General features: G+C 41.7%; 1 long non-coding RNA gene across 1 annotated transcript in view; it reads left to right on the top strand.

Moving 5' to 3' along the window:
* The window catches only part of LOC140264022 (uncharacterized), a 106,258-nt gene extending 94,868 nt beyond the window's left edge, over positions 1-11,390 (top strand). The window contains exon 5 of the long non-coding RNA XR_011905985.1: positions 11,165-11,390. This is a non-coding gene — a long non-coding RNA (uncharacterized lncRNA). The remainder of the gene's footprint in view (positions 1-11,164) is intronic.
* Positions 11,391-15,244: the final 3,854 nt, after the last annotated feature.

Raw genomic sequence — 15,244 nt, 5'->3', positions numbered from 1 at the left:
AATAGAATCGCACTCCTATTGCTTACAGGGCTTGAGTGCTCAGATATTCCTGGCTTGCATGGGAGGCTACATATCATAGCTGGGCATGCTTCAGGGAACTTATTGCGCACTCATGCAGTTATTAGTGGATGGAGAGCTGACAGTGGGCTGATGTAGAGAAAGTCTTTGGTGAGGGACTGGGCAACAGAGACCTGCCAGTGCATTGCTGCTCTAGTGGATACAAGGCTCCTTGCTCTTCCTTGTTCTGACATACTCAATAGTTAAATTATTTCTTATTTGTACGGAAACTCAAGTTACCCAGAATTTTCCAAAGTCCCAGATCTTCCTTAGAAACACAGCCTTTGCTTCCAAACTCTCAGGGACATGCTGTCTCTCCAAGGCTTCCTGCACTGCCTGGCTGTTTCTGACCGGGATGTTCCTCTGTCTCATCTGAACACAGCTGGGAAGCTACAAGCGCACAGCACAGGTGGTATTGTGGTGGCTTTAAACAAGTTTCTGTTTCTCGGGGTGTTGCCGTCTATAATTCTCTCACTAATGAGAAATCACCTATCCTTACTTAAAACTCATGCAGCATCTTCTGCTTCAGCCAGTCTCCATATTCAGCTTGAAATCACCTTCCTTGCATTACTCCCCATCCCACTACATGGAAGCTCACTTGGGAGGTTGACTCTCTATGAGTGATCTAAGCATGATTTGTGTAAGCTCCCATGCAACTACTGCTTTTGGGATCCCTCTATGCTCTTCAGGTTTTGGTGCTGTCCTTGGAATAGCAGAATAGTAGTGTGTACTGCTGCTGTCATTTCCCCTGCACAATGCTGCTTACAATGAACAAAAGACCTACAGGGAAACCATGTCACGAAATAGCAAATTTCATGCTAAAAAGAAATCACCACAGATTTTTATTTTGATAGCCACAGAACATCTCTAAGTCAACATTCCTTGGACATCATTGCATTTCTTGTGTGTCTGAAATCCCAGCATACAGGCTTTCGTGGGCTTCTCTGCAGAGATTATCCTCAGAAATGCAGAATCCCTGCGGTGTTGTTGCTGCTGCTTAATTATACAAACATCCTCGACAAAGTGTATTTCTTTCCCTTGCAAGTTCATCCTCATCATAGGTCTATACTTGCAGATAGAAGAAAATACATTATGATGGTGATGACTGATAGCTGAAGAATTCCTGGGTTCAGAGTGTTCCCTAATGTTGGTCATTTTTCATCATCTAGAGTTGTCTGATAATGATGTCATTTCCATTGCTTAAATGTTGAAGCACCAGCCACATATCATGGAGTTAAAATGACTGTTTATAGGGCAGTTAAATTGTGTTGTTATCAATTAAGGGCAGTGTTTGCTTTGCTTCTGGGGACAAAACAACAATTCGACTTTCCTAAAACTCATCAAATTGAATGAGAATGCCAAGAATACAGATCTGCACTGTAGTCAATTTTGGTAAAAAAAAAAAAAGGGAGAGAATTAAAAAAAAAAAAAGAAAAAGGAAAAAAAGAGGAAGCTATTTTTGTGTGAAGATGTGATGACCATCAGATAAAAATGACAAAGTTGTACTTGTCAGAAAATAAGTCACATTGCTGATCAGTGGATAACTTTGATGTAATATTCCACAATAATTTAACTGAGATTTCATGGCAAGATTAATGGTTGAGTTTTTTAAACATGCATGAAGAAGAGCTTTCTTCTAATATCCAGCTGTCAGGCAATCCTTATCTGGAGCCTACATTGACTGATTATGATTGGGATTGAACTAGAACATGACCTCTAAGTAAAAAAGAAAATTATGCAGATTTGAAAGTGAACCATCGAGATTTCAGGTCTTTTCTAAACATTCCAAAACATTCTAGATCCTGATATGATTTTATATGCATAATAACTTTATAAGCATACACGTATGTGAAGTCTCAGCCCCATCAACATGTGAAGAATCCCCAAGAAAAATTATAAAAGCCCAGCCAAACAAACATCAGCTATCTTTTGTATCATCAAGTACTGTGAAACTAGGCTTAATACATCATTTGCAGCACACAGAACTCACACTGGAGTGAGTTGTTTATGAGATACTGTGTGATCATAAGAAGAGCACGGATTTTGAGTGAAAGCAGAGCAATTTCCTTTAAAAAGGAGAGCTAGTTTCTAATGTGTGACACTGGATGAATTGTTATACATACTTTTCAATGAGTGGTGACTGTAAATCTCACCTTGGACACTTCATGAAATATTTGCAGCGTATTTCAAACTAGCTTAGTGGTGCCAATTCCTCTTCAGTGCTTACTGTTTACCTTCATTTTTGTGGAGGAAGGAGAATGTGGGTGATGTTGACCAGCTATGATGCCCACCAGGCTGCAGCCAGCTGGAGATACTCTTCTGCACAAGAACCTACCTTTCTTAGCTAGACAATGAAGAAAGTACAACAGGACTTTCCAGTTTTGCCTTCCACTACTTACCTACTACTTACCCCTGCAATTTGAGGGAGTTACAGCTCTGCTGGGTGTTTGATCTGATCAGCCACCAAAACCAGCTTTGGAGTAGACAGGAGTATGGCTTGGAGATGCTAAGCTGAGGAGCACCTAGTCCTGAGCAGGGTGGTCAGAGAGGCAAAGGTGCTCTCCTTCTCATGGGGTGAGTTTTCTGGTGCCTCCAAGCCCCTGGGAGAGATCAGCTGGGATACAGATCGCAGATGCACTTCTGGAGGGTGGCAGTACCTTATCCATCAGATCTGTGTTTCAAGACCCTGCTGTGCAATGTTGCAAAAAGAACTAAAAAGATATGGATGATCTCCTCTCCCTAAAATACAGGGCTGGGGGGTGGGGAGGTGGGGGCATGGGCAATCTAAGTGGAACATGACAGCTTTCAGTATGTGACACTGTTTACATTTGGTTGTGCAGTAAGGCCACTGCAACTACGTCTCATCGGGTGACACAGAATAGGACAAGAAATAAACCCTTGGAGACTGCAAGGGGACTGATGGTGCTTCTTCCCCAGCTTGCTTGATGCACCTGTGCTGAGCTTGGTGGCACAAGGAGAACATTTTACAGTCAGATGTCAACCTTAAAGCAAGACTTTGCATTCTCCTGAAACTCCACACTCTGCCCCTCACCCTTATGAGTGTCCAGACAGAGAGGAAAATGGAGAAGCAATGAGATATCTCCCTGCTTTTCCCCATGAAGAATGCACAAGACTAAATAAATCAGATTTCCCCATGACACTTAAAAATTCTGTTTTTCTTCTCAGGCATAGGGGATTTGGGGACACACAGTTTATTTCCCTCCCATAACAAAGGCTGAGCTTCTTTAAAGATGACATTTGAAAAATACCTCTTGGCCCAACAACATTTTTAATTTGTTCTGGACCTCATTCAGGTTTCTCATTTGCACCCAGACATTATTTGGGCTAACTATGAAAGTGGGTATAACAATGGACTTCAGGATTGGTACTTTTGAATTAGAGGCTGAATGAGAAGCACACAGCTGGGAGCTGCTGCGAAGAGCTTCATTTTCAGAATGAAGACATAATGGAGGTGAAGCCTTGAAACTTCCTTGTGCTGCTGGGGTTGGGTGCATGTGTTTAGTCTTGATTACTGATGTGTGGGACACAGGTAAAGGTGGCACAAGCCAGACTGAAGTGACAGAATTGTTAATTATGAGGAGTATAACTTGTTGCCATTCATTCTCAGTGGTTTTGTAAGCATTTTAGGTTTTTGGAACTGTGTGAAAACATCAGGCATAAAAAAATTAAGTAAAGTAAAACCATTGAAAGTAAAGTGGAAATCTGCTTTTTGTGGTTTTTTTTTTGCTTGTTTGGTTAAATATACAGAGACCAGAGCTGTATTAGGTCTGCAAACTGGAAAAATGTGAAAATAATAGTGCAGAGAGCCCTTTACAGCAGTATCTCCAGGTTACTTTGGAGTATTGTAGATGATGTTATTATAACATGGGTTTCATGTGTTTTAATGACAAGAGAAAGCATGATAGAATGGATTCATATCAAAGTCTATTATGAGAGAGAGTCTTGCAACAAGAGCAGAATGTATTTATGTCATATTCAAAATGTCATCTCAGTCACAGACAAGACTGATAAGGAAGAATGACTAGATGCAGAGATTTGATTTATCTTTCTTTTCCAAATGGAGACTTCTGACAATCTCACTTTAGGTTGCAATTCTTGGGCCATTAAAACCCAAATTTCCAGCCACAACACAAAGGAGATGAGCCTCCACCTGCATCATTTTCCTTTCATTTCTTTACCCATCTGCCAGGAATCAGTAAAGCTTTGCTAGTCAAGCAGAATCTTTACGTTCTCTTTTCTTGCAGTATAAGTTGAGAAATACACCTGTCCAAAAACCTACCACCTTTCTTTCCATAGTTCAGACAGAATGTGGAAACAAACCCTCTTTCCCTTGGAGATGCAGTTTTTGGTGGGGACGTCCCCCATCCCAGCTCCTCCAGCTCTTCCAGCTCCACATCCCTGTCTGGTATTGCTGCAGACAGCCCAGCCTGCTGCAGATGCAAGTGTATGGTAAGCTTCTGTTCTGGGGAAACTTAAGGCACTTCGGAGCCTCTGGAGGTGCTGTTCTGCTATTACTACACTCCTGAAAACAGTGCCCAAGTCCAACATGTTGCCATCTTATTCGAGAAAATGTTGAAAAAAATTCTGAAAGCGGATGCATACAAACTGTTTTAGGTGAAGAGTGTTCCTGAAGGGAATTTTGGACCCTGCAGTCTGGATTCTCTCAGATGACCTTGACTCCATCTACATCAAGAGTCCTAATTCTAAAGATGACTGAGCCCATCTGGTCCTGAACAAATACACTCAAATTTGTTTTTTAGTGACTGATAAGTTTAGGTGGGGAAAAAATCAAGCTGCAATAATTTGATTTCAAGCTTTTGACTGTGCTAATGAACTGGTAGCATGGAAAATGCTTATATCGAGCTCCTGCCCAGCTTCTTACGTGTACCTTACATCCCTTGTTCAACTTCACTAACTGCAGGTTATCACCAGAGATATGCTGCCCCATAATGCAAAGTACAAGTACACCAACAGAGTTTTAGAGCCATAATGAAGGGGCTTCTATTCATCACTCATCAATGTCTTCCTGCTGCTCAGAGACTAAACATGCACAAAAACTGTAGGAGGCTTTTCTGTTCCCGTTAGTGATTACTGTACAGAAAAAGAAAGTTCTGACGTGAATTGTGCAGGCTGTCATACTCGTGCTCAGAAATATGACATGATTCTGACAGCCCTCCTCTGAGTTAAATTCAAACATCTACAGCCTTGCAGTTCAGAAGGTGCAGTTGCAATGGGAGCTCTGGAGATAAACAGGTAGACCCAAACGTTGCCATCAACACTTCTGCACAGCAGAGATGCAGTTCATTCCAATATTCCCGCTTTACGCTATCCATGCCCTTGGTTAAATACCTGATATTTGCAAATCGGAGCAGGAACCTTCATGTCTGGCGGTGTTTTTCTGACTTTTTTGTTTGTTTATTTGTTTTCTGAATTATGCATTTCTTGAAGTATTGCACGTCGTTCCTCCTGATCATTTTGCCCTTTGGTCTGCCTTTCACAATCGCCACATTAATGTGCAGATTTTCTGGAATCTCATAGAGCAAGCCGCCCTGGCGTGGAAGATGATTTTCACTGCTTTGTGGTGCAGTGCATCACAGAGCTGTGCAAAGGCACAGCAGGCTCCAGCTGGTGAGAAAAAGGCAGAGCGACCCAGCCAGTGGGTTATTTAAGACTTCGGGACTCCACAACAGCTTCTGCACCTGTGCTACATTCAGAGTTCTCAGGTCTGGCTGCATACCACTGTAGCTCTCTTTCTCCTTTCCAGGCACACACCAGACAACGAGACAACAAGTTGTCTGGGCAGCAGCCGTGTACAGCTTGGACCAGTAATGGCTCTGCCCTTATCATAGGTACATGCAGTTCAGTGGATCTGGTGTCACAGTACTGGGAGCTTTTCCTCTCAGCTGCACGTGGTCTTAAAAAATGCAGAGGAATGTGTGTCTTTTTCCTCACAAGCAGTGATCTCACTAAAAATTGTGTGGGGAGATGTAAGAAATCTCATTAGAATTTGTGAAAATGTTTCAGGTACTGCCTTTTTAGCTGTGAAGGGTTTAGATATTGGTCACTGGATTTTGTTGGGTTTGAGAATCTAAAAGTTAATCCTTTGTTTTCTTTCCTTTACTGTGATGAATTCAAAGCCAGTGAGATGTTGAGTTTGAAACCTGCCTCCAAAAAAAGAGTTAAAAATGTTTTGCTTTCACAAGATGAACAGCAATATCAATGAAGCTGTGAAGCCATCTATGCCAGGCAGTTAGCATGAGAACAGTAATTTCACTTCTAATTTGTACGCGCTGGTTGCTTACATTTAAAACAAAGGTGGTGCACATCTCCTCTCATCTGCCACCTCTAAACATCTGTCTCTTGCTTATCCTGACACTCCCTGGTTAACCCTCACTGTCCTGAAAATCTCCCCTGGCTTTGACAGGAAATCAAAGTTCTCATCTTGTGTCAGCCACGTGCAACCAGACACCATTTTGAATAAAGCTGCCCATGTCTTGCTGAATGGAAGAAATTTTTCTCTGCATTCGTACTGAAGAGTGATTATTGTACAGTGAATGCAACATTTGTGTAATATCCTATATTTTAGCAACTAATTTTGAAAAATAAAGTGTGTGGTGTAATGGTGTAGCAAATTATAGTGCTGGTGTTTTTGTCAATGTAAAATGTAGAGAAAACTTTCTGGACTGTGAGCAGCAAGGAATGCAGCAAGGCTGCGAGCTCAGCAGCTCTGTCGTGGATTTTTTAATCTTTTCTTCTTCTCAATTTCTATTTAAAGTTGTGTGCGATTTTTTCAGACATGCCTAAGTTAATTGGCATACGTCCTCCTGCCCAGTCTGACATCCAAGCGAGACAGTGTATTTTTAAACACCCAGCACATTTGGATGCTATTTTGAGCACCTGGGCACCACTTGGGCTGAGTCTTCAGGACGTGCCATTTTCTACATTTAGTTTACTGGTTACCAGCCAGCCCAGGTTGATGCAGACTGACATTTTTGTCTGGTGCCCTGTGACAGCTTATGTACACACAGCAGCTGATCTTAAGTGGATATCAGTATCAAGGCAGTCAATCAATATTGACAATAGTGGTAGTTTTACCACCAGTCCTCCAATCAGAGAGACCAACACTCGGGGAACGCACTGACTATTGAGCCCTTATCTTCTAAACGCACAGCGTGGCTCAAAAGATGGGCCATGAAGGTGACCTGAGTTTGGTAGTTGATGTCAAAACAGACACTTGAGACGCCTGGAGTGGCCACCAGTCCCTGTTTCTGCTTGTGGTCTGGCCACCTTCCCTGTAGCAGAGCTAGACAGAAGTCGTGGCTCTGCTGCCACCGTGGAGGTGACCGGGGCCAACTTCATTAAAAGAGGCAGTGACGTTTGTAGGGAAGGAAAGTGAAAAAAATTTCATGTACCTGAACAGCCAAAGTTCAAATAGCAATGACATCTAAGAGAAGATACATACAAACAATGTATTTCAAACCCAATACTCATTATAGATACAGACAGGATAGTTAAAGCAACCCAACCTTGAGACTACTTCAGTAATACTTACGTGATTAAAGATACAGCAACTGCTACGCAAGGCACCAGCTAGGAGGAAAAGAATGCTTTCTGAGACCAAGGCTAATGATGGCATGTGACCTTGGAATGCTTTATTAAAGAAGGATCAAGTGCAGGAGTTGGTATAGACAAAGGAAACCCCAAAAACTTGTTACTGTAAAAACAGTCATGGAAGACCTCAGGCAAATGCAGTGGAGGACAGCTACTTCAGAGTTGGTGTCTGAAACTATATGATTTATGCTTTCTAGCAATATTTCTTGTTCTAGCTTATGAGAAATTCAGGATTCACTAATAAGACAAAGTTGCTGTAAATGTCCATAATTCTAAAATGAAAAGCTGTAAGTCAGAGGGACTGCTAGGTGTTTACAGTCATAGAACCATAGAATCACAGAATTGCTCAGGTTGGAAAAGACCTTAAAGATCATCAAGTCCAACCACAACCTAACTATAGTACCCTAACTCTAACAACCCTCAGCTAAATCATGTCCCTGAGCACCGCATCCAAACCGTTTTTAAACATATACAGGGACAGTGATTCAACCACCTCCTTTGGCAGCCTATTCCAGTGCTTAACAACCCTTTCTGTACAGAAGCATATCCTGATATCTGACCTAAACTTACCCTGGTGCAACTTGAGGCCATTTGTCCTTATCCTGTCACCTGTTACCAGTGAGAACAGAACAGTCCCACTTTCTCTGCAATCACCTTTCAGGTACTGGAAGGGAGCAGTAAGGTCTCCCCTCAGCATCCTCTTCCCCAGACTAAACAGCCCCAGCTCCTTCAGTCTCTCTTCATAGGGCACATTCTCCAAGCCCTTCACAAGCCTCCCTGCCCTTCTTTGGTCCAGCACCTCAATGTCCTTTCTGTACCGAGGTGCCCAAAACTGAACACAGTATTCAAGGTCAAAGAAATATTCTTGTTTTCTAACAAATAGACTGGCTGCAGCTATCTTGCTTCATTTCTCAATGGGAGTTAAAAAACTAACATTTGAACGTGATGTAAGACTTAAAATGTTCCTTGAAATAATCAGATGAATGATGCTATCTGCAGCATGACTTTGCCCTACACGTTGCAAAAAATATTTGCCTAAAAACACCTATCAATACAGTAATACAATTATATGCATCAAGGTAATTTGTAAATCTACTGGATTCATTTAAATATCTTTCGAACATATTTTTAACTGCACAAAAGAAGTACCTTCCTTATTATCATAATATCCCTGTCTTGGTACAGATTGTACTCATCAGGGCTTGAATTTAGAAGTGAAGCGAATATGGAGGAGGAGAAGGGAAATTCCTGCATGTGTTACAAAGCATGCAGGCAAGCTATTTTGAGAAACAGCCTCATACATCCTTGACATATGGCAAAAAATCTTAAAAAAAAAAATAAATAAAATTGTTTAACTTTTTAAACTTTGAAAACATCACAGCTTAATTTTCTAATTTTACTATCTCATGTGATCTGTTCAGAGGGAACATTTCTTTTCTAGGCAAACTTAGTGAGGCATCTTCATGGGAAAGTGCGATATAATTCTGGCTTATTAAAGTGTTCCAGAGAAGAGTTTCATAGCATCACAGAGATGTGAAATGTCAGTCTTCTGTATACTGTATCACATCCTCCTGCTAATGCCCAAGGATTCCCAGTGCTATGCAGACTGTTGTAACCCATTTTTATCTGACCCAAGGGACAAAATTTGCTATAGTATCAACTGAGTATTTTTTTTTCCAGTGTTCATTCTCCATTTTCTTCTGCTTTATGATTTTGAACATAAAGTTACTGCACCTGGATGAAATCCCTTGCCCAACTCACCTTTCTTCTGTGTATATTTAATGTAATTCCCCCCCTCCTCTCCTCCCCCATCTTTAAAACAGCATAAAAAACCAGTATATTTGTTTTGACCAAAAAAAAAAAAAAAAAAAAAAAAAGGGATTTGATCCTATTTATTGAGTGAAGCATGGGGCAGAGTGTATGGGGACAACAGGGTACAGCTGGCAGAGTTGAGGCTAAGGCACCACAAACCTCCTCCTGTAGGACAGAAACAGGAATTTTTTACTTGTTGGCTTTTAGACATTCAAATAGATGACAGAAGTGACTACGTTTAATTTCTAATTCACTGTTTTATACAGAAGAAGCTGTTTTCTTCAATGCTAATTTCAGTGGAAACAAATAAAAATGTACTTTGAGACAAGCAAGATTCAGAACTGTGATTCTCCTCTTTGCACCCTAAGATATTTAGGGACTTGGTTTCCCAAGCATGGTTTCCCAATCTGTGATCATTCTTCATTCAATACTTCACTGCCTGTGGCTGATGAAAGAAGAGGCAGAAATTCTGCAGGTCAAACCAAGATCTGTACTACTCTATTAAGTATAGAATAAACAAGGCTCTCAAAAATTTCAGTTTTGAAAAAAAACTTCAATTTTGAAGTAAAATTCAATCTAAAATGTTGCAGTCTGAAAAGGTGTAATTAATGTGTCAACGAACTGGAAGAGTTTCTCTGACAGTTTTGTTTGACACTGATTGAATAATACGCATCTTGGGACATAAAAAATTTATTTTACTAATTAGTAAAAACAGTAACTAAGCTGACGCAGTTCAGAGCTGAGAGACATATTGCTCTCTCGTCTGAGAAAATGAAGCATTTGGAGCCTGAGATATGATGAGCAAAGCTTCATTTTCTGAAGGGGTGAATTTGTCGCAGACTGACAGCAGGGAGGAGGAAGATGCACGGTTAGCCTGTCTCCATCCTGGACGCGTACCACCATTCCTGCAGATTTCAAGGGCAGCAGGCTCCTGATTTGATTCTGTGTTGTTAAAAATAATGAAAAATAAAGAAAGTGCATCCCTATTTAAGGTCAGTTGCCTCTACTCCTTCATCAGACCTTAGATACTGGCAGCAGTTGGGAATGCTGATGCTCTGAGAATGAACTCGGGTGAAAACTTAAAGGCCTGTGTCTGAATTGTTTAGGTGCTTATGTATTTGGAAAGGGAACTTTGAGGCAAAGCTGTCAGACTGTGCTGGGGTCACCCATGGGGATATAGAAGGCTGCCCAATGTCAATCTGTTGCTAGCAGCTTTGTGTTCCCTGCTTGCAGCAGAGCAGGACTGGGAGAGAAGGGATGCTGTAGGTGGGGAATGAGAAAAGGGATGATTTTGCCCTTCTCATGGTGGGGCTGTTACCCTGGAAGATGAAGAGAAAAAGGGAGCATTTCTGCTATCCTTGTGCTGCTCTGAAGACATAATTCAGCTCTCCAAATGCCAAACAGCAAGGGAATGATTTTAGCAAAAATTGGTGAATTCTCTGGTCATTATCATTTGCTGTGGAAACTGCTATGAGATCATCAGAAATGCTGAGTGTTGTGTCTGGAGATCTGGGCTGCAGGGGACAAAAAAATAACTGATCTTATTGGAAAATCTAATAGAGGAGTAATATGTGGGAGGGGAAGAGAGAAGAGATGAAGAACCTAAGGATATTATTTTGTCATTTTAATCTCTTCTTTATTTTATTTCTTTTTTAATGCCTAGGAGCCTCCCTGTCTATGCTCTGCCCACAGACACAACATGCCCTCCCTGGATGTTTGATTTGTGGAGGGACAAGGAAAAGAGAGAACACCGATTTCCACAAGCATGTTGCCTTCTAGTCATAAGAGACTCGGCATCCATATGAAAACAGACACTGCATTCCTTCTGACTGGTTGCAGGAGCACAACCACACTGTCCGGGCCTCTGGAAAGCCACCCTGCAGCCACAGACTGACTTTGGGTCTACTCTGTGCATGTAACCTTTGTGACTTCTGCAAGGGCATGTATTGGAAGAAGGATACCTGGGCTATTAGTGTGGTATAGAAGTGGCTGTTCCAGGGAACTGCATATACCAGACTGAGTTTTTGCAGTATTTACCCTGGCTTTCCAAGTGAGATCCTTCTACCTTCTTTCATATCATCCTCTTGTTCATCATACTGTGTATATGGTCGAGGCACCATGTTTTGCTGCTTTTCAAGTTGTAGCATTGGGGTGTTGTACTGGGGTTAAGAAATGAGGAATATTAACAATAAAAAGATGGATACAAAAATAACACAGCTGGAAAGAAAGCCTACCAGGGGAGATGCCCTACTAGAGCTGCTGTTTATGAACAGAGAGGGAATGATAGGAGATATGGTGGATGGAAGCTACCTTGGACAGAGTGACCTCAACATGATAGCGTTTTCTATTCTTGTGATTCAAGACTACTACCTTGGACTTCTGGAGAGTATACTTTGGTCTAGCTAGGACACTGATTCTAAGAATCCCCTGGGAAACAGCACTGAAGGGCAAAGGGCACAAAGGCATGTGAGCAGGCCATTCTTGCATGCTGTAAGATTAACCAATGTGGAAGAAGATCAGCCTGGCTGAACAGGCAGCTTTTGCTCAGAGACTGAGAAAAAAAATACAGATTTCCCCACTGTTGGAAGAAGGGGTAAGCAACTCAAAAATAGTACAAGGTATGCAGAAAGAAAATTAGAGAGGTAGAACTCAGCTAAAACTTAATCTGGTCACCACTGTATAAGATAACATTTAGAGGGCCAGTGAGAATCTCCATCTTTTATTAGATGCAACAGGGAACATTGCCATCAAGGGTGATAAAAAGGCTGAAGTACTCAGTGTCTTCTTTGCTCCTGTCTTTAAGTCAGATCAGTTATCCTGAGGGTACTCAGATTGTGAAAAAATTATGTAGAAAGCAATGGGTGGCAGAACATTTAAGCACCGGGAGAAGCATTTGGCAGACCTGGTTGGTCAGTACTTGAGGACCTATCGATCAAGATGGTCCTGCCCAATCCAGCTCCCTGCATACTGTAGATAAGGTACCTGCTGAACATATAAAGAGCATGTAGGGAAAAACCATTTGGGTCTTTCCAGCTTCTGGAAAAGGCAAATCTCTCCATGGAACTGTTTTTGCATAGGGACCTGGGTGCACTTGGTGGGTAATGCAGAAAAAATGAGGATGTTCAGTGTGTACCACAAGGGAATCTGATGCTGGGGGAGTGAAGTCAGTAATTCCACATATATATATGTGTGTGTGTTAATTATTGTTTGTTTGCATATATATATATATTTAGCGTGATGTAGTGATGTGGAATATGGGGTGGAATTTCATGGTTTTAGGATTTTTGTTATCAAAATTCCACATCATAACATCATGTAGTGCATTGGGAGTTAAAGAATTAATGCTCCAGTTCCATGCATATTTCCAGGTGTCTCAGGAGAGAAGATGAACTACACATCCCAGAGAACTTTTCATTTCTGTTTTCCTTTCAGAGGGAAAGATAAAACTGCTCACAGGTCACCAGATGCCCCGTTTCCTTTTCTGCTCATCTCCGCAGCATTTGAGCTCCTTGGTATCCCACCTTCAGCCTTAGAGTAAGGCCTTCAGTTTTTGGACAGTCTCTCTCTCATTTTATTTGATTTACTAGCCTCAATTCCAATTATATTGTATAATATTGTGTAATCTTGCATTCTGCTATCATTTTTAGTAAACTAACTTTCCTCCTCAGATCGCTACTTTTCCCCCTTCCCTTTTCCAGGGGTGTGGGCCCATGCGTCCCCCTGCCTCAGTAGTCATGAGTTATAATCTTAAAACAACAACTCTAAAGAAGCTGGCCTAGCCTTTCCCTGGCTGGGGACCACAACTCAGATAAACCTTTCTCAGCACATGTAAAATAGCTGAAAATCTGCTATACATGTTGGGGCAAACTTGGTATTAACAACTTTCCATGTACTGATTCTGTTTCAGAAGTGGTGGATTCCTTCACTTGCTGTCAGCCTTTCCTCAGATGATCTCTTTGCAACCCCACAGTATCTACCTCCTTGTCACCCACACAACTCCTCTCACTCACTATGCAAAGTGGAGTTTCTAGGCCAAATCCACCTTTGTATTTTGTTCTCCTTCAGTTCTAGCTCCATATAAGACCCCTGGAAATGCAAGATAGACAGGTGAAGGCTGAGATAAAGTTAGATATGATATGACCCTTCTTTAATGAGAACTGTTGGTGATAGGCAGATGATTGGACTGGGTGTTCTTTTATGTCTTTTCCAACCTTGGTGATTCTATGATTCTACAATTCTATAAAAACACGTTTTGATGCAACTGTTGTGGAGAGCACAGCTCCTAGCAGCACTGTGCTAGGCTGGAAGAACAGGAGCACCAACGTTTTCCCCGCTGAAGACACAGGAATGAGTTCATGGAGTGACTTGCATTTTTAAGGGTTTCTAATGACACAGGAGACTTTACATCCCTTTTTCTCTGCAAAGGAGAGCATTGCAGAAAATAAGCTGTTTTCTGTCCCTTAGAAGATGAAGGCAGATGAGTTGCTGCTTCCTAAGAATGGCACCAGAAGATAACTTTGAAGAGTACATCTGCTGTTACCTTCCTCCACTGACTGATCAAGAAATCTTTCCCTGTTTTCTCTCATGACAGTTTTCTGCATCCTTCTTGAATATGTGTAGGCCTTGGTTCTGAGCACAGAACCCAGAACTTCCCTTATGACCAGATGCAGAAGCTCCTTTTTAGTTAAGATAATGTCTGTGGACTTGTCCACAATCTAAAAAAGGCTGAAGTGGTTATGGTACCACTGTAAGATACTATCCTGAAGTAGTGCGCTCTGTGCCACGTATATTAATAAAGCTGAATACTATTTTATGGTGTTGTTTAGCAGTCTTCCATCTCCCTTCTTCTGAAGCTCTAGCAGGCAAGTAGGTGAAAGATCATGAAAATGTCCCCTGAACTTTCCATCCACCCCTGCAGCCTGCCAGCAGCTGATGGGGCTGGGAAGGCTGTGGGCAGCAAAGATGTGACGTCTCACATGCCTGCCCTTGCCCTGCGGTATGCCGCAAGCCAGACCATGTCAACGCCAGCTTGTAGCATGCCGCAGCCATGAAGCAGGTGCATGGGATGCCTTTCACCCCAAGCAGCAAACATGCCACATGCCATGCCCCTCGCTCCCCGCCTACAGCAATGGTGCCTCCTCTGCCATAGCCTCCCTTGAGTTTCACTAGCTGCATAAGAGCATACATAGATATAACATTTGTTAATGAGGCACATGCCTAGTCAGCTCTTTACTGTGTTTTCCAATGTGCATTCAACCTGTGCATGCCTACATTATGAATTTTCAAACCATATTAAAACATTACAGCAATAATTTTTAAATGTACTGTGTTACATTACTGCATTGCTTATTCTTCTTGCTTATGACAGCAAACTACAATTTAACTTGTAGGAAAAAAGTTGAGAGATATAAATACTCCAGTGAATGGCATCCAGAAGCCAGAAAGAAATACGTATAAATCAATTGCTAGTAAGAACAAACAGCAGACTGGTGTGAGCAAAAGAAAACGAGCATCAGAGATTGTGACTTGGACTTTTGGTTCCAAATCTGGAACTGAAAATGTGGGGGGCATTCTGTGGACTGTGAGGAAGGAAAAGGGAGAGATTAAAAGGTGAAGAAGATATGCAGTCAAACAAAATACAGGGTTTTTTCAGTACTCTTTTACACTCATTCCTTGGAACAGAAAATAAGTTTGACTCTGAATATATTTCAGGGCACTTCTTTGTTAAATGGCCCTTAGCAAG

The sequence above is a fragment of the Excalfactoria chinensis genome, chromosome Z, assembly GCF_039878825.1.
Source record: "Excalfactoria chinensis isolate bCotChi1 chromosome Z, bCotChi1.hap2, whole genome shotgun sequence".
Taxonomy (NCBI): Eukaryota; Metazoa; Chordata; class Aves; order Galliformes; family Phasianidae; genus Excalfactoria; species Excalfactoria chinensis.
This window is presented reverse-complemented; position numbering and strand designations above follow the sequence as displayed.